Genomic DNA, 18,772 nt, shown 5'->3' on the forward strand with positions numbered 1-18,772 from the left:
ACATTCTGTACTGAACATGCCCAGCTGTGCCAACATGCTGAAGTCAGGATTCTTTTGAAAATTTTATTAGTATAAGCAGGAGAAAGGGGTTAAAATTTAAGAGTAAGAGTCGTACTCCACATTAACTGTGCCTACACTACAAAGTTTTGTTGACAGAAGAGGCACTCTGTCAACAAAACTAGGGAGCATCCACACTACAAAGGTGTTCTGTCTAGAAGCTGTCAGTTTTCCCAGCAGAGTTCTGTCTTGAAAGTTTGAGGCATAGCGCCTTTGTAGACAGATTCTGTCAACAGAATAGTAGTTGTAGATGCCCTTCTGTTGACAGAGGAGTCCTCCATGGCGTCAGCCACCTGGGGCTGGGAGACGGTCTGTCCATTGCAAGCAGAGCTGTCTGCTCCTCCAGCCGCCCTTAAAAGGACAGCAGCCAGGGAAACCCCATACCAGGAAGTAAGAAGCGTGCGATCAGCCCAGCCAGCATGTGTTCTTGCAGCCTGCCCACAGCAATGGCAGCAGCCTGGCCCTCCAGGGAGGGAGAAGAGCTCTAGGACTCACCCCTGGCCAGGAGGCAGCATGCTCTGTCCTGGACAGACCCCAAGGTCCAAGACCTCATCAGCTTCTGGGCAGAGAAGACAGTGCTGCTGAACCCAGCAGCCAAGAGGTGGAACACTCTGGGCTAAAGCAGGGTTGCGAGAGTCTTGGCAGCCTGGGGACTCCCTACCCAGACCATGGGGCAGGTCCAGGCAAAAATTAAACAACTCCAGCAGGGCTATACTGAGGTTCAGGACGACACCCTCCGCTCAGGAGCACAACGGCCCAGTTGTCCCTATTACAGGGAACTCCACAAGCTCCTTCAGGTGGAGGACACTTCCCCCTCCCTCCACAAGCTTCCTGGACACCTCAGGAAGCCCGAGTCCCCACCCAGGGAAGCAGCAGCCCAAGGGTGACACCATCTCCTTGGCCAGCTATGGGACCCTGACCATCAGCTTGGAGTAGGGCCCCTCCCCCAGCCAGGACGCACCCCAGGACCCAGAGGGGTGGGCAAGGGTGAGACATGCCACGATCCCCACCAGGCCAGCTCGGGCAGTATCCCACCCTGCGAACCCAGCACCTGCACATATGTTCAAGGCACCATGGTCTACCCGGTCCAACCACACAGCTGCAGCACACAGGCACTGGGCTGCTGTTAGCCCCAGGGGAAGCTGTGGCAGGGCCCCAGGGCCCCAGAGGTGGCTTGCCTGCCCTGACACGACTGGGGGTGCGACAGCCACACAGGCAAGGGCCTGACCCCAGACACACCACCGGAGACCACGACTCTCCACTTGCAGGCATGCCTAAAGGACACAGGCAGCACCCACACCCATGAAGTGTCCTGAGCCGCATGCATGCAGGGGCAGGGAAGTGGGAGAGCCCCAGGGACAATGTGGAGGGAAGGACTTACCATCTCGTCTCCCTGTCCTCCCTCCAGTTGGCCTCACCTCTTCACCAGAGCCAGCCAGCCCCCAGGAGGGGCCAGAGCCAAAGCTGGGCATGGCCGCTTGTAGCCAGACCAGCGGTGCCGGGGTGCAGCACAGCACCATGGTGGTGCAGGCAGCTCCGTGGACAGAGGGCCTATCGCCAGGTCGAGGAGGACCAGGGAGTCCTGGAGCCAGTCGCTGACAATATGGAGTGGTGGTTGTGGGCTGATGAGGCGCAGTGGCAAGGGACCGGAAGTGGCAGGCACAGGCACAGGACCAGCTGATGCCCTGCCGGGACAGTGCCACTGCCGTCCGGCAGGACCGGCTGGCCCAGCCGCCCATGCCCCCCTCCACCCCCACTCCACTTGTAGTCCCCGTTTCCCCTGCCCCAGCTGCCCTCCCCCCACCAACACCCCCCCAGTTGTCCTGGCCCTCACCAAATGGATCCTGCCCTCAGCAATACCCTCTCCCCCCACAAGCTCCCCCCACTTCCTCAGCTGCACCCAACCCCCGTCCCCCAGGTCTCCACAATGGAGTCTGACCTTGCCACAGCCCCTCCCCGTGCACACCTCCCCCTGCTACTATCCCCAACCCAGCCCACACAGGGACCCTTAACCTGAAGCAGGAGGGGAATCCGTGGCCGGGGTTGCTAGGGCTCCCGCTCTCCTGCAGCATCATGGCCCATCTCCCTCTACCAAGCCCCCACCTCGCTGCACATAGTTCATGCCCCTGTACATTGTGTATGCATAAAAACCAAAACATGAACTATTTACATTCATCTGTTAAAAGTCGAGGTTCATTTGTTCGCAACTCCTGTGTCTCTAGTTAGTGGGGAGGGGCTGTGGAGGGAGGAGTGGGCAAAGGGAGGGGTCAGGGTAGGTCATGGATCTGTAACTCCCAAAGGGGGTATCTTGGAGCGGGGAAGAGGGTATTGGGGTCCATGGGAGAATCAGACCCACAGGATCTCCCAGATACACAGCCCATCTCAGTCTCCTCATAGGTGCGGCCAACGGGAGGGCCCCCCGTCAGGACCAAGGCCTCCACCTTCCCCTCCAGAAGATTGTGGAGGGCACAGCAGGCCTCCCACAACTTGGGGAGCATTACTGACATCTGGACGTGGGGGAGGGCAAACACTGGAACTGGGCTTTCAGCTGGCCAAAGGCAAGCTCCACAAGCAAAGGAGCCTGATTCAGCCATGAATTAAAGTGTTCCTGGATGGGGTCCAGGTGGCCAGTAGAAGGCCACATAAACCATGGCATTAGGGGGTAGGCAGCTTCCCCCACCATGCACAGAGGCACCCCACAGGGCCAGCCCCCAACAGGGGGACTAAGGTGCCCCCCTCCATCTTCCGGAAGAGGCCAGAGTTCCGGAACACCCTTCTGTTGTGTGCCCGGCTGGGTCTGACATACACAGTCGGCAAAGTACCCACAGCGGTTCACCAGGGTCTGCAGCATCACTGAGTAGTACCCCCTCCTATTGATGCACCGTGCCCCACAGTGGTCTGGGGCACGGATGGGAGCGAGAGTCCTGTCAATGGCCCTGAAGCAGTTGGAGAACCCCAGAACCTTGAATCTAGCCATCATAGGGTTGACATTGTCCAGGCAGATGAGCCTTCAATGAGCCCTGGTTCCAAAATTTCCACGTGCATCTAACAAAGATGGTATTTGCCCATGAAAGCTTATGCTCCAAACCAGCTGTTAGTCTATATAGTGCCACCAGGACTCCCCACTGTTTTTGCGGCTACAGACTAACACAGCAACCCCTCTGATACTTGTTATAATGCTTTTTCAAAAATTGAGGTAAAAGTTAGCTTTGCTAACTTTTCTCAGCCTTCAGTTGCTAACTGCTCAACTGCACAAAATATTCCACAAAAAATGTAACATTACACTACTACACCACACTATACACACCCACAGACATAAAAACACAACCAAATTCTTCCAGTTATGACCCTGAAGTTGTTGCCAAAGTACTTCAAGGACCTACCTGAAAGAATGCCAGATAGGCCACTTCCTGATTCAACTTCCCTGTAGAAAAGAACCAAAAGCATGTTGTCACTGCAACACATTCTGCCTCTTCTCTCCACAGTGCCCCGCCCCCTGTATATATATGTATATATCTGAACACTTCATTATTTTTCCTTTCTTTTATCTTCATTTCTATTAGCTGCAGTGAAATTCAAGAGAGGCTAATCAAACACTAAAAAATAAATCCTAATTGTTCATCGATTTTTTTTCCCTTATAAGTGCCAGTTGTCATGTAATTGGCTTAATCAAGCAGCAAAGCTGATCATGAGCACAGGAACATCTCACTGAGTAAATTAAGGTCAGAGCAAAAGTAGGCCAACTAACCCTGCCTTAGCACCAATCTGGGAGCCAAGACCTCTTTATGCAAGCACTGCCAGGTGCAGCAATGCCCAGGACAGGGATCAGCAACCTGTGGCTGCAGAGCCACATGCAGTTCTTTAAGGAATCAGTTACAGCTGTGCACACTGCCACCACTGACTCCCTGCACTGCTGCTGCTGAAACAGTAGAACCAAATTTAATTGGTTTGACAGCCAGCAGGAGGGATCTGGCCGTTAAACCAATCAAATCCAGTTCCACTATCTCAGCAGTAGCAGGGCAGGGAGCCATCCTTCCACTGGGTGCATGTGGCTGCCAGGTATAGGCTCCCAACCATGCGAACGCTCCCATCCCCTGGGGGTTTTAGCCAGCGGTGTTGTGCCCCTTCCCAGCTGGAAGGGGCTGTTTTCAGACTGGCTGCACTGGTTCCCTCTGGCCTGTGCTCTCAGCACAGCCCCAGGGAGCCAGTTCCACACTGCAACCATCCCCACCCAAAGAGGGGGCCCCCCAAACCGACAACCACAGCTGGACCTGGGGTCAGAGGCCCTCATTCCCTGGGGTGGGCCGGGGTGCTCTGCCCCTCTGCCTCACTCAGCCCCACCTTTTGTCCAGCTACGCCACTACACCTGACTTGCTGACAAACAAAGCCAGTGCTATGGATAGGTTAGTCCTGGGGTCTGGTTTGTGGCTGATAGGGCTTAGTCCTGGAGATAGGGTGGGTGGGTACAGCCTAGGGAAGGGGTGTGGGGAGGCATGGATGGTTGATGCGAGCTTTGCTCCTTCCTGCTTAAGAGCCTATACCCAGGCACACTGGTTTTTTTTGTCCTCATTTGCTCTCCAATCCAGGTCTGAAGGCAACAAACTTTCTAACTGGTACAAATCATTGTGTGTGTGCTGTTCTTAAAGTAGGGGTTACAAAAAGTATGGCTTGATGTTTTTTATTAAGGACCACCTCGTATTCACATGGATTGCAGCTTCTGAAGTATTGAGTTTGTAACCGAATTGGAAAAAATGGCTCTTCTCACTATTTTGGTTGCAGAACCCTGACCTAGGGCTAGACTGAACTATTGCCATCAAACCAACAACTGTTTATTTCAAACGAAACTTCGCTCAGCCTTATTGTAAGTCACAAGCATGTCACAACATAAAAGCATTCTTTCACAATTACAGCATATGTTTGTGGTATGGGTTCCATGAGAAATATCATGGTGAGGACATTGGTTTTGTTTATGGAAATAGATACATGAATCTATCAAGGAAGTTCATTTTCTTTTAACAGAAATACTTTGTGTCTCAGAAGTTAAAAACTGCATAGTATGGACTAGCTAGATGTACAAGAATATTTTTTAAACGGCTTGAAATAGACCAAATGGGTTTGATCTTGAGTATTTTATGTTTTCACTTTCAAAAAATCAATTTTGCTGTAAAAGAAAGCTGGGGACACTTTGTTCATCATGATAGATATTGTCCCTGTGTGAAATTTCAGGCAAAGATGAATGTCAATGTTAATACTTGTGTTTTGTATTTAACTAGGGGCACAGGTATTAATCAAAATACCTTGCTCAAAATGGGCTATTTCAAGCATGGTGTTTGGCCATGGGGCTTCTATTTCGGGATACAAACATATCCCAAAGTAGAAACCATAGTGTAGCCTTAGCCACAGGGGTTACATCTACATTACAGAGATCTTTTGAAAGAAGCTCTTCCGAAAGAGCTTCTCTGGAAAGAGCACGTCCACACACAAAAAAGCCGATCAAAAGAGCAATCTCCTCTTTCGAAAGACAGCATCTACCCAGCCCCTACTCTTTTGAAAGAGCAGGCCAGGGATCGACAATGAAGACTGCTCTTTGAAAAAAGAGCCATGCAGAGTGTCTACACACCTTTTCTTTCGAAAGAAGCTTTTGAAAGGGGGCGCTCTTCCTGAAATGGGAAAGAAAGAGCAATTTCAAAAGGAGCACCAGTTCTTTTGATTTACTTTCAAAAGAATGCTTTTTGTGTGTAGACACTCCATGGGTTCTTTCAAAAGAGCCCCCTTCTTTCAAAAAACTTGTTCAAAGGAACTTGCTAGCGTAGACACAGCTAGGGAATAGCACTTATTTTGAAATAGATATTTGAAATAAGCACGATTCTGCATCTTAACAGCACCTATTTCAAAATATCTAGTTTGAAATAGTTACTATTGCTCTTGCAATTAGATTTACCAATTTTGACATAAAAGCACCTGCTATTTTGAAATTCATTTCAAAATAGCATGAGTAGTGTAGATGACATCAAAGTTATTTTGAAATAACAGCTGTTATCTTGAAATAACTTGGCTGTGTGGCTGTAGCCATAAAGTTCCTCATTTGCACACAATGAGCCACCCTGTTCCTGTTCTGTTGCCAAAAATCGAAATTCTGCTGTCTTTTGGCCATATTGTACCATTTACTCTAGTGGATGTGAATAAAATTCAAGCTTTAAAAAAGGGGAACACTTTATGTAAGTCAACATTTAAATACATCAACTTGTTTTATATTCCAGGACTGCTTCTCCACCAAGGATTGTTTTGAACACTGAGCATTATACTCTATGAAAAATCAAATTCTCTCAGTAAGAAGGATACCAGTCATCATGGGCCGTGTCTACACTAGCCCCAAACTTTGAAATGGCCATGTAAATGGCCATTTCGAAGTTTACTAATGAAACGCTGAAATACATATTCAGTGCCGCATTAGCATGCGGGCGGCTGCGGCACTTTGAAATTGAGCAGATGGGAATAAAGGGACTTCGAAGTAGGCGGGGTCCTTTTGAAAAGGAGCCCCATCTGGATGAGCTGCACGGCGGCGAGCCGTGTCAATTTCGAAGTGCCACGGCCGCCCGCATACCAATGAGGCGCTGAATATGTATTTCAGCGCTTCATTCGTAAACTTCAAAATGGCCATGTAAATGTAAATGGTCATTTCGAAGTTTGGGGCTAGCGTAGACATAGCCATAGATCCATATTCCAGAAGGAAAACATAGCTATTTTAGCTACCTTTTTGTGGAAAATGTAAGCGATATTTACAAATTATGTTTATACCTTGCCAATAAGCTAGGTTTCTTATATACCAAAGCGCACAGGCTGTGGCTACACTAGCCCCTCCTTTCAGAGGGGCTCTGGTAATGTGGCACTGCAGAATACGCTAATGAGGCACTCCCATGAATATGCAGTGACTTATTAGCATAATGGTGGGTGCCAGTTTTGAAATGCACGCTGCCCTTGCACAAGCCCCTTCTTCCCAAAACCAAATGGGAAAACCGGCGGTTTTGAAGCATGTGCGACCACCATTATGTTAATAAGGTGCTGCATATTTATGGTAGCACCTTATTAGCATATTCCAAAGTGCCACATTACCATAGTGTGGTCACCTAGTGAAACCTAGTGTGGCCGTAGCCGTAGAGTTATTGAATGATGCCTCACCACTGGAAGGGAATGAAGATGAATACAGTTCTATAGCATCTATAAACACTCCAGATCTTTTTGAAAGTCAAAAACTTTAAGCTACAGCTAATTGTCATGGCTGTTCATCTGGCACAGAAATTCTGGTTTTCTTTTCACATGGAGATAGCTGTACATAATGTACATGAAGGAAGCAAAAACGTACCAAATTGTGATTTTTACAGTTGGTTCCATATTAGACTTATTCAGGAGGACTGTAAAATTGTCTTATTCTAATGCTTTTTGTCTAGTATTGCAATATTTATCCAAGGGGTACATATCTTCTGCTCCTCTTTGACACACACGTTGGTTTACATTATGTAACTATTTAGTAGTGCTTATTTAATAGTTTTTTTTAAAACTTTTTAATATTCTATGAAGAGGTTGGAACCTATGTGCTTTTTATTTTTTTTATTTTTATTTTTTGCCTACTTAAAGTATTTAACATTACGTTTGTTATTAGTCTCTTTATTAGGTGCAGGCCTAATTTTGAAGGTTCTGTTGCTACTTATACATTATTGATGGCAATGAATCTTTCAGAGATTGATGATTATAATTCATCACAATTCTGAACTTCTATATTTTTATGAACTTGCATTATTTGCAGAAAGAAAATAGACCAAATATTTCCATTAAAGAGACTGATGTGATTGCAACAATTTGGGATAACTGGAATCTAAATGGGTGTTTAAAACATATCCACAACTCTACCACAAAGAATCCCAAATAAAAGTTTATTGTCAGAAATGTGCATGCACTTCTGTTCTTATGTCTAAAGATGAACAAATAAAGTATTCTATAGCCTGTTAGGAAGATGATGTCTTGGACCACACCCACTTTTTATATGTACATCATCACTTCATTTCAATGCAATACATATGTGCAGGAGTTGAAAATTTGACATTTTAATTTATGGTTGTGGATTCCGTTTCTGAATTGGATGATAATTCCAAGAGGCAGGTTAAAAAGCCTTCAAAAAATCTAAAAGCGCTTCCTTCTCCTTCATGCAAGTCAAAAGCCCTCAGTAATGTTCTGCTCCTACACCCAGAACCAACTGATCTCTGGTCAAAAAAACATGTATATCATCAGTTTGACAATAGCATGACAGTTTGTTTTAAATAAAAACCACAGACATTAGATTTTATGAAACATCTATTCTCAAGGATAAGATATGAAAATAAGGGAAATTCAGGGATGAAATATTTAAATTATATTTAATATTGTTGATAATCCAAAACTTCAAGGGCCATTTCTGGTATCAAATTTACACTAAATGGACTGAATGCAAAGTTCATGTACAATTACAGATGTGATTGTTAGCAACAGATGATTCTATGCTCTTTTTCCTCAAACTGTAGGCTAAAAAAATATACTCAACTTCTACTAAAAAGATGATGATGGGAAAAATTCAACATTTAACTGTTGGAAGAAACTGAAAATGACTGCTAACTCCAAAAGTCCAGATATTTTTAAGAAAAGGGCAAAGCCATTTTATATTTACTACCCTCTGTATTCTTCACTGTCCAGATGTTCTGGTAAATGTTACACAAGGATACTGCGCTCTCATTTATCAGGCTAGTCGCCCTTTGTAGTTTGCTTGTTTCCACATACACTGGCTATAAACATTCTGCACGTAAACCATTTGAAGTCAACCCCACGTTTATGGTGGCACAGACAAAATAATCTCCAGCTTCTCAGTCTTTTCCCCACTACTGTTTTAAGCAACATACTTAGCAAGTTTCTATTACTGGGGTCAGCAATCTTTCCAAGGTGGATTGCTGAAATTCAACCTTTTGACCTCTAAGTATGGGCCAAGTGCTGGTGATACTTTTAAAAGTCACTAGAAGTCCTACTTACAACAGCTTAATTAATAAATAAAGATGCAGAGCTTTACCGTTTAGGTGGTAGTTGGTAACATTAGCTAGTCTTTTGTTAATCCCCAGGTGATATGGCTTTGAGCAAGCTCCCAGTTACATGGAGGCGGGGGTCAGGACACATGGAAAAGGGGCAGCCCTAGGCAGGGCTGAATTCCTGCTTTGTGTGCCAATGAAAATCAACTCACATGCCACTCCTGGCACCCATGCTGGGGGTTGTTGACCCCTTTTACTGTATTTTACACACTGGGTACACTATCTGGATTTCTCTTTCAGCAGAAGTTGCTATACAATGCTCTTTATTAAATCCCCTCCTACTGTTTTGCAGCTCTACCCACTCTCTCTGAAATCTTCTTTGGATCATTCTGTTAATATTAATAGACATTCTTCTGAGACATTGCAAATGTACTACTTTAGCTAACAATTCCAGATTGGCTGCCTTCTTTCCACTATCTTGAAAAGGTCATGTTTAGATTAGGACAATTGAGTCAATTGTTCCTCTGTGTCCAAAGTAGCATAAGTCATAACAGTAGGTAGTTACAGCAGGTGACGTCAGCCACCCATTCCAAGCTGGAACATCTGGATACATATGAGCTACTCTGATTCTTGAAGGGGATTCATTTTGTGGCATCATAAGCTATGTACCTATGTGAAAGTGCCTCCTCGAAGGACTGAAATCTAACTTATGTTTCGTTAACTTATTTGTATGTTTGTTCTTCTGAGGCTGAGAAAGAGGAGCTGGAATTTTGAAGTAGAGATAAGAACAAACATCTGATTCTAAACAGTTGAGGGGGATCTCTTGGACAGTGACATCTGAAGGAATCTGACTCAGAGGAAAGCTGAGAGAGAAGAAACATTTGAGAGCTTAACTACGTATGGGAACACGACTGGTGGTGGTGAACAGAGGAGGAAGGGAGTTATATAATTCTGCAGTTACTAGCCCCAGTCTCAGCCAGTCCCTAGACATGTCTAATAAACAATATATACTAGAGTCTGCCGGTGTAAGCTAAACTTGTTCAAGAACTCAAACTGAAAGAGCTACAGCCACAAGAAGTGGCAGGCGGCTTCTTCATACCTTAACTTACACCAAATACAAGGTTTGGATGTGCCTGGAAAGTGGGAAATGCCTGAAATCCTACGAATTCTCAGAACATGGAAAGGTGGGGGGGGGTTGGAGAAGGAGGTGAAAGGGAGGGGCACATCCAGGAGAGATGTGATACTGAGAATGGTCACTGAGGGCAACTACAGCACTAAGAGAAAGGCCAACAGGCCTCCACCATCTTGCCTGCCACAAAGACTGGGTGAGTAGCTTCCCTGCCCCAAACCCAGAGCCTGTCCCTCCATCATGGAGAGCCCACATCCATGGGGATGCTGCAAGGGGTGGGGGCAGACCCCAGAGAGCCTGCAAGCCACAGGAAGGGATGCTGGAGGCCATGGGCAGCCCCCAGAACCTGGGCTCACCCAGACAGTCTGCAGACCCTGGGGAGATAGCTGGAGAAGAGACAGCCACCAAAGCCTAGCCTCCCAGACAGCCAGCAGACTGTAAGGGAGTTACCTGGATGGGGAGCAGCCCCCTGGAGCCTGGCCCCACACAGACAGCTTGCAGACCACAGTAGAGCAGCTGGAGGAGGGCAGCCCTATGAAGCCTGCCCCAACAACAGTCTGCAGAACACAGGAAGGACAGCTGCTGGAAGGCAGGCAGCCCAACAAAGCTTCCCCCCAGCCAGAGAGCTTCGGGCCACAGGAAGCAGCTAGAGGAGGGGATAGCTCCTGGAGCCTCCACCCTCTGTCCCCAACAGCCAGCACGTTGCAGGGATAGATGGAGATGGGGCAGCTGGAAAAGGGAGAGTCCCCTTCTCCAGCCTATCCCCACCCAGACTGCATTGGGGGGGGAGTGGGAGAGGGGGTTGCTCCCGGGAGCCTCCCTCTCCACCCCCCAGCCTGTCCCTTGTTATGTAGTTCATAATAAAAGAGTCCCTGGGTGTTTTTCCCCTCTGCTCTCAGTTGACTAAGACACTGGCTGCATCTATACTACAGTCCCCTTTCGAAAGAGGAATGCAAAAGAGCAAGATTGCAAATGCAAGTATGGCCTAGATTTACATATCTTGCACCTCATGCAATCTCACTTCCAAAAGAGACTGCTTTTGCAACAAAAACAGCCATGTAGATGGGGTTCCTTTGAAAACAAACCCCGTTTTCAAAAGAACCTTTCTTCATATTTTGTTTCAGGAAGGCGGGTTCCTTTAAAAATGGGGTTTGTTTTTGAAGGAACCCCACCTGCATGGCTTTTAAAACAGTCTCTTTCGGAAGCGAGATCACACAAGATTATGCAAATAATACAGGAGACATGTATATCTGCACCTCACTTGCATTCTCCTTTTGAAAGGGGAATGTAGCATAGACATAGCCACTCTGTCTTTTTTAGCCTACTGACCTATTTGCTTATATTATTTAGCACAAATAGCCTGTTTTCAACTTAATGATTCACTAACTCTGCAATCCTATCATTTGAAGTATGTGGCCTCCTCCCAGGTGTTAATTGCTCATGTAAGGCCAGGCCTTGGTTTCAACATATTGCCACCAGCCACTCTGTCAAGACTGTATGGCCATATTAGGACCCAGCTCACAGAGCCTTAGAAGCTGGCCCACCAAAGTCAATGGATTGTTACCAGAGAATTCACAATGTCAGTATACATGATACTCACTGCCATTTCCTGAAAAAAAACCCAACAGACCCGGGTTAGAACCAGGGTCTTGACATCACACCCTCCCATTTGGTGCAACTTCAGATAAAACTCAAAGATTAACGGGTTTATTTGTGGGCAGATCTGCTAAGGCTTACAGACTGGTAGCCCAGTATGTAGATATCTTGGTCTATTTTGAGGTTTTGGCCACACACACTGTGTAAATGGGGCTTTCCAGGGCATGGCAATAAATATAATACTGATACCCCACCTTCATCATCATCACCAACCATGGGCTCAGGGCCCGTTGGTGTCTGATGCCTCTCTCACTATTTCCTTCCATCTTTCCCTATAACCCATCTTGGCCACATCAAAATGTCACTTCAGCTTTTCTTGAGTTTGCAGGATGTCACGTATAAGATCTGAGGCTGGAAGACAGTAGGTGCTGCTAGGAGTACAAAGTGAAAACAGCATTGAAAAAATCAGTTACCGAAGGGAAAAAAAAACAAACACCCCTCCACCCCACCCCCACACCCCACCCCCAACAACAAAAACAATAACCACAACAGGCTCACCCAAGTCAAGACATGGCCAGAATTATATATGAAATCTGTGTATGTAATCAGTGAGGCCTAGTCATTTTGCTATTCAAAGTACTATTCCAGAATCAGAGTCTTTCTGATTAGCCATCTGTTTGCAGAAAATAGGTGGGTGAGATCTGGACAGCCACTTAAATATTGCTCTCTAAAATCATGAGACAAACTGGGATTTCCAATATGAAGTAGTGTGATCTGTGTGGCCATGGAAATAGAACACACAGGAGATAAGGAGGTGGTGTCCTCAACCATGGTGACTCGGGCACACTTGTGAGAATCGGAAGATCTTGAATTTAGGCCTGCAGGACCAACATCCCCACACTAGTGGGAGCTGCAGCCTAGCCACTGTGACCCACAATCTATAGAGCATGGACAGCCAGCCTGCTGTGCTGAGGGGCAGAAGGCCCCAAGCTTGCAAACCATATTGAGGCAAACCGACGGTGGATACAAACTGCAGGCTCTGCTTCACACAAGAGGAAGGGCTCTGTGCACTTCGAGTTCCCTCCTCCCAGACTCAGGGAATGGCAGCACAGGGAAGCACTGGCCTGAAAGCATTTTCCCCACTGCTCCCAATCGGACAAATCACAGCCAATGGGAGTAGTGCAAAGAGGGGTCGGGGGGGAGTGGAGCACTCCACCCCCATTGCCCTCTGGCAGCCCCTCACCCAGACCCTAGACCCCACTACCAACCTGCTCTTGCATCCTGCCTGGACCCTGCACCCTCAGCCTGCTCCTTGGCAGCCTCATCCCACACATTGAACTCCTTATTCGCACCACATTACTTAGCCCTGGGCTCCCAGAAGAGTTAATCTATCCCTGGGTGGAAGCCCTGAAGTCCTCCCAGGGCACAGGGAGCAAAGTGATTGAGAAGTGGAAGACACAGAGAGAGTTGGGGCAATGTCAGCGAGGTTTTTTGTTTTTGTTTTGCTGCTTCTCACTTGTGCAAGTCCCGCTGACTGACTGGTTGTTCTGTGGATCAGCGGCCCCTGACCCATGACAGATTCTCCACCTCTGCCACAGAGACTGCATGCCACAGGAAGTCCTGTCTGGAGTGATCTGACAATTGCCTTAGTGATCCCTGTTAGGATCAGGGAACCAAGATAGGTAGGGTGGTCTGAACAACAATTAATGGACAATGGTTTGCTGGTCAGAAAGACAGCAATAAGTTGAAACAAAAATAGCAGTCCAGGAGCACTTTAAAGACTAACAAAATAATTTATTAGGTGATGAGCTTTTGTAGGACAGACCCACTTCTTCAGATCACAGCCATACTAGAATAGAGTATGGCTGTGATCTGAAGAAGTGGGTCTGTCCCACAAAAGCTCATCACCTACTAAATTATTTTGTTAGTCTTTAAAGTGCTCCTGGACTGCTTTTTTGTTTTGATAGTATAAAGACTAGCACAGCTAGTATCTCTCTGTTACTATTCAGCTCTAGGTTGATACTTAATCATCAGCTAATTAGGATCAAGCATGGGCCCATCAGAATGCAGGTCATGAAACCTTGAAAGCCAGCCTCTCAAGCCTGTGAATTCCCTGGTGATCCTATATATGTCAGTGTGCCATGATGGTCAAGATTGCATCTCAAAAATCCAAACAGGCCAAGTGCAAGGTCCTGATGTTTATAAATACTCCCAATTCTTCCCATTTATGCCACATAGTGTTTGGATTTATGTATAGACAGCTAAGATAGCAATCAGATTCCCTTACTGTTATCACTCTTGCTGCTCCTATGACCCTATTGTGTTTTTCCGGTTCCCTTCCTTTTAGCACTCTGTAAAACTCTCTTTTATTTATACACAAACCCGGGGGCTTGTTGCACCTGCCCCTTTGAACATAGTTTAAAACCCTCCTCAAATAGTTGGTGAGTTGCTGTGTGAATATGTTCCCTCTTGTCTTTTTCATGTAAGTCCCATCTCTTCCCTTAAGTCTTCCTTCCTGGCACACAATTCCATGATGGAGGATTGGGCCTCAAAATCTGATGAGGTTCAACAAGGACAAGCGCAGAGTCCTGCCCTTGGGACAGAAAAGAAAAATCACAAGAATAGTTACAGGATGGGAACCAACTGGCTAAGTATCAGTGCACCAGAAAATGCCCTGGGGATGAGAAGCTGGATATGAGTCAACAGTGTGCCCTTGTAGCCAAGAAGGCCAATGGCAAACTGGAGTGCATGAGAAGGAACATGTCCAGCAGATCTAGAGAAGTTATTATTCTCCTTTATCTGGTACCGGTGAGTCCACATCTCAAGTCTAGTTCTGCCTCCCTACACCCCCACCCCCAGTAAAGAAAGGATGTGGGTGCATTGGAGAGGGTCCAATGGTAGGCAACCGATATGATAAGGAGGACTAGAGCACATGACCTATGAGGAGAGGCTGAGGGATTCTGGCTTATTTAGTTCTCAGAAGAGAAGAGTGAGGGGCAATGTGATAGCGGCCTTCAGTTTCCTGAAGGTGGCAGGGGTGGTGGGGGGGTGTTGTTCTGAAGCAGATAGAGAGAGTCTGCTCTTAGTAGTGGCTGATGGCAAAACAGGGAGCAATGGTCTCAGGTTACAATGGGGGAAGGTCCAGGTTGGATATGAGGAAAAACTATTTCACTAGGAGGGGGGTGAAGCATTGGAATCCCTCATGTAGAGAGGTGGAGGAATCTCCATCCCTAGGAGTTTTTAAGTCCCAGCTTGACAAAGTTATGGCTGGGATGAGCCATTTAGGGTTGGTCCTGCTTTTGGCAGAGGGCTGGACTCAACCTCCTGAGGTCTCTTCCAGCCATAGAATTCTATGAAACCAAAACCCTACCATCAGAACCAATCCTGCAGTTGTACTTTTATTTCCATAATGCATGGGTCTGGGCACTTATCCTCAGCCAGAAATATGGATACCCCTCCATCTTGATCCTTGCTCCCAGAGCCCTGCTCAGGATCATACTTGGCACTATTATTTTTGCCCAACATGAGCAGCAGACAGAGGTCACAGGAACAAATGAGCTTTGGCAAACTCTTTGTTGTGTCTGGAACACAGGCTCCATGAAGGCAGAACAGCTCCCCAGACATATCAGCAAATGGATGCCTCCACCTAGAACTTGGCACAAGTATAAAATTGGTATTCATATCCAAGCCACATAAATGGTCTGCAGCTATCCACAGCTTGGCTGGGCTCTCCATGTAGCCTGCTCAGAAGTTATCACCTACACGTTATGTCTCCTCCTCTTGGCCACAAATCTCCCAGACAGTTCATCTCCTCCTGCTGGAGCATCTTTCTTGCTACTTTCATCTTTCCCTACAGCGTTAATGTAATGGGATGTGATTCATGAAGCTTTCTAAAGGTGGAATACATATAGAATTATGAAAATTTGTAAATCACTATTTTAAAATATTTTTAAATATTTCAGTTTAACAAAATGTCAGCTAAGTCTATCAATCTCCAATCCATACAACCAGGCAAACAAAAATTAAAGTGAATAGATGAGACTAAAATCTGGACAAATTTGTATCGATAAACCCACCATTCTATATTTTAGAATTTGGCAGACAGATGAAAATCCAGAACAGAAATGAGAAAGAGGATACAACAAGCAGAGAAAACTAAACAAGTAAGCAACAAATGAGATCCACAGCCAGTAACTGATTGCACCTGATAAGAGCAGAGGAGAATGGATTAGATAGCAAGGAAAAAAAGACTGATGACTAAATTTTGGCAAACCATGTTAAAAAAAAAAAAAAAAAAGGATATCTACAGCACAAATAACTTCAGGGAAGCTTGCACACTACTGCCATTAGGAAACAGATCCAGCCAATTTACATCACGGAAAAACTAAATTTGTTTTCAAAGGTGGAGAGCTACAGCATCCCACTGCAAGCCCACATTCAGTTTTACTTACAGGGGAAAATCATGAAGTTAGTTTCCTTCTCCTTAAATTTTCTTCACTAAGTAGGAATCTGCTGCTCCATTAAGCTGGGAACATGGCTTTATTTCTGCCTCTTCCGAAGTCTTACAGGCTAGTTAGAAGTTCCTGTTTCTTCCCCACTACTTGTCCCCCACCTGCCCTTCCTGGCATTCTGGTTGTCAGCACCCTAGGCACATGATGTGTTTAGTGAACTGCACTGATATTACTCTCAAGTCATGCTTCCAGAGCTAACGAGAGAAAACAAAGATTAGACCTTGAAACAGACACTTTGAAAGTGTCTATCCCCTTTCTGGGCAAGAAAAGTACAAAAGAAAAGCAGGTACAGTATCTCTCTCTGGAGCCATGTCTACACGTGCACGCTACTTCGAAGTAGTGGCAGTAACTTCGAAATAGCGCCCGTCACGGCTACACGTGTTGGGCACTATTTCGATGTTAACATCAACATTAGGCGGTGAGACGTCGAAGCCACTAACCCCATGAGGGGATGGGAATAGCGCCCTACTTCGACGTTGAACGTCGAAGTAGGGAACGTGTAGTCGTTGCGCGTCCCGCAACTTCGAAATTGCGGGGTCCTCCATGGCGGCCATCAGCTGAGGGGTTGAGAGACGCTTTCTCCAGCCCCTCAGCTCAATGGTGGCCGCGTGGAGCGGCCCCTTAAAGGTCCCCACCCCCTCCCTTTCTGTGCAGGAAGCTGAGAGCGCGTGCAGGCAGCAGCAATAACACGCAGCTTGCCTGCACGCTCTTCTTCAGCCACCCACACCCCCAACCGACCTGATGGCCGCCCGGCAGCCCCCCCAGCGCCCTGAGGGAACCCCCCCCGGAGGGGAGCCAGGGCAGCCAGGGCAGGAGCCAGGCCAGGAAGCGGCAGCGGGGACCCTCCTGGACGGAGGCCGAGCTTCGTGACCTGCTGGGGCTCTGGAGCGAGGAGGAGGTGCTCCAGGTAATGGGGAGCAAGAGGCGGAACGCGGATGCGTTCGCTTGGCTGGCCGAGGGCCTGGCCGCCCGGGGTCACCCTGCCATGTCCGGAGTAAAGTCAAGGAGCTGCGGCAGGGTTACGCCCGGGCCCGGGATGCGGCTGGCCGATCTGGGGCCGCCCCCATCACTTGCCCCTTTTACAGGGAGCTCAGGGACATGCTGGGCCCCCGGCACACCTCCTCCCATGCTTGACACCTCGGCTGAGGAGCCCCAGCAGGCCCCGGAGCCGGAGTCCGCCCCGGAGGTAAGCCCCGCACCCCGGGGGCCCCCCCTGGAGCCCACCCCAGGGCACCGAAGCAGAAGGAGGAGGAGGAGGAGGGGGACTCCTCCTCCACTGAGACGGGGCTCCAGATCCTCCTCCTGCCATTGAGGAGCAGCAGGTGGGCGTCCACCCCCCGGGTGTCCCCCGACCGTGGGAGTGGACCTACAGGTATGTACCCCCCCGGTGTACACCCCCGGGGTTGAGGGGCGGGGGTAATAGATATGTGGCCAGGGACCTCCACATGCCCAGATGACCATGGCCCCAAGGACAGCAGTGGCATGTTCCTCACAGGAGTGCATCAGCCCCTTCCCCCTCCAGCACGACAGTGCCATGCCCCATCCCCAGGGCAGGGGGGAGCAGAACCTCTAGGGTCCCCTGGGAGGAGGGGGTGGGACACCCCGCAGCAGCAGCAGCAGCATGTGATGGAGTGGGGGGAGTGCAAATAAGAGACTCAGGCTAGATATGAGCAACAAGCTGAATAGCTCCCAGGGGCTAAGGATGATCCTGGGGCTACAACTGGCAGGTTACACCTCTGCCCTGAACAAAGAGGAGGGAGGAGCCGAGCTGGCTTTGAATCAGGGGCTGCACTTAGAGGCTAGGGGAAGGGAGAGCTGGAAGGCAGCCAGCCTGAGGAGGGGGAAAGCTACACCCCAGAGGGGCACCCCTTGGGGTCTTATCCCCAGGACGGGTTGGAAGGACTGTCTCTGACTGCTGTACTGTCACTTCTGGGAGAAACTGGGCATCTGTTGCCTAAGAAACCTCTCCTATCAGACCTGCTGAGTGAAGTGAGAGTCACTCCTGCCAGGGGACGGGGTGCAGTGCAGGGGGACCCTTGAACCCCATCACAGCAGCATCTCCCGGGGACGGGGAACCTACAGCACAGGGGTGGGGGGACAAGGGCCACGGCTCAGGGCCCACAATAACGCCTGTCTCCACTCTTCTTCCCCCGCTCCTGTGTTCCGCAGCTGCACCATGGGAAGGACCGGAGAGTGCCGGTGAGGCATCAGCGGTCCCGGAATCCCCTCCGGGGCCATCGCTCCAGGCCAGCCCCTCGGAGGAGGACCGACCGGCCCCACGGCGGGCAAGACAGCGGACCCAGCAGCAGCCGCTGGCGACGGACCCCCAGCTCCTGGCCCTCCACTACCAGCAGGTGGAGGTCGCAGAGCAGCGGCTGCGGGTGGAGCAACGCCGGCTCCACCTGCAGGAGCGGGCGCTGGCCTGGCGCCAA

General features: G+C 48.4%; 1 protein-coding gene across 4 annotated transcripts in view; it reads right to left on the reverse strand.

Annotated features, from left to right (window-relative positions):
* The window catches only part of BMAL1 (basic helix-loop-helix ARNT like 1), a 133,150-nt gene that overhangs the window by 88,975 nt on the left and 25,403 nt on the right, over nucleotides 1-18,772 (reverse strand). For 2 of the 4 annotated variants that reach the window (XM_074997337.1, XM_074997340.1), the window contains exon 2: nucleotides 3,441-3,481. The exons of the other annotated variants lie outside the window; for them this stretch is intronic. The gene's annotated coding sequence lies outside the window, so the exon portion shown is untranslated. The remainder of the gene's footprint in view (nucleotides 1-3,440; nucleotides 3,482-18,772) is intronic. 4 annotated transcript variants of the gene reach the window in all.

Source organism: Carettochelys insculpta, chromosome 6 (genome assembly GCF_033958435.1).
Source record: "Carettochelys insculpta isolate YL-2023 chromosome 6, ASM3395843v1, whole genome shotgun sequence".
NCBI lineage: Eukaryota > Metazoa > Chordata > Testudines > Carettochelyidae > Carettochelys > Carettochelys insculpta.